Source organism: Scylla paramamosain, chromosome 23 (assembly GCF_035594125.1).
Source record: "Scylla paramamosain isolate STU-SP2022 chromosome 23, ASM3559412v1, whole genome shotgun sequence".
In the NCBI taxonomy this organism is placed as follows: domain Eukaryota; kingdom Metazoa; phylum Arthropoda; class Malacostraca; order Decapoda; family Portunidae; genus Scylla; species Scylla paramamosain.
The window spans coordinates 4782986-4783833 of NC_087173.1; the positions used below are offsets into that span (position 1 = coordinate 4782986).

The following is an 848-nucleotide window of genomic DNA, read 5'->3' on the forward strand; positions in this document are numbered from 1 at the left end:
TAGAAGGCCCGCCAGCCAGCCAGCCAGCCACCAGCCCTCCCGCCTCTCGCCCCTCCCCCCTTCTGCTACTTACGGGCAAGTGAAGGTGGCGGTGGCGCTGCGAGTGGCGTGGCGCGGAGATGCAGTCTCCAGTACTCCGGCACACGCGTCTGTCTCACTGTTACACTCCCGGGCGAGGTGACCTGAGGGATGTGCCAAGGACCGGCGTGCTCGTCATCGCACGAATTTCCCTCGGCAAGGACCGAGCTCAGGCCGCGACGCGACTACTATGTTGCACTGTAAGGAGAGCACACCATCCCTGCACTGAGGGTCGGGAACACTTTGCCACGAGCACGTCGGCAGCCAGGGGCAAGAAGGCAGCGGCGGAGAAGCACTTGTCGCGGTACTGCAATGTGCGGAGGGGGCGCGCCGCCACACCACTTCCCCATCAGTTACATCCTGACAGTTTGTCAACACTATCTCGTGACTACATCCACGAGCACCCCGTCCTGCGCGGACACCATCCTCCGCCAGGCTTCGATACACTGCTCCTGCCGTGTCCTGAGCTGCTATGAGCCACGATTCAACTGGTGGTTTGAGAACTTTGGACAGGAATGTGCGTGAGATGACTGACAGACCTCCACGGCTCAACGGCTGGCCGGTGACTGCGCTCTCCTGCGTGATGACGAACGGCCGCCCCGCCGCCTCCCGACACCTGCGCGCCGAGCCCCACCGCCACACACTCGCTCCACCTTGCCGAGTGTTGCTCCCGCCCTCGCCCTAAACCACTGAAATACACACCAGACCACTGATATTGTATTAGACATGTTCAGTGAACAGTTTCCTCGCACGGGATGGGATGCGAGATG

At 61.9% G+C, this 848-nt stretch overlaps 1 long non-coding RNA gene across 1 annotated transcript in view; it reads right to left on the reverse strand.

Moving 5' to 3' along the window:
* LOC135112039 (uncharacterized) overlaps positions 1-211 on the reverse strand; it is a 114347-nt gene extending 114136 nt beyond the window's left edge. The window contains exon 1 of the long non-coding RNA XR_010274010.1: positions 74-211. This is a non-coding gene — a long non-coding RNA (uncharacterized LOC135112039). The remainder of the gene's footprint in view (positions 1-73) is intronic.
* Positions 212-848: the final 637 nt, after the last annotated feature.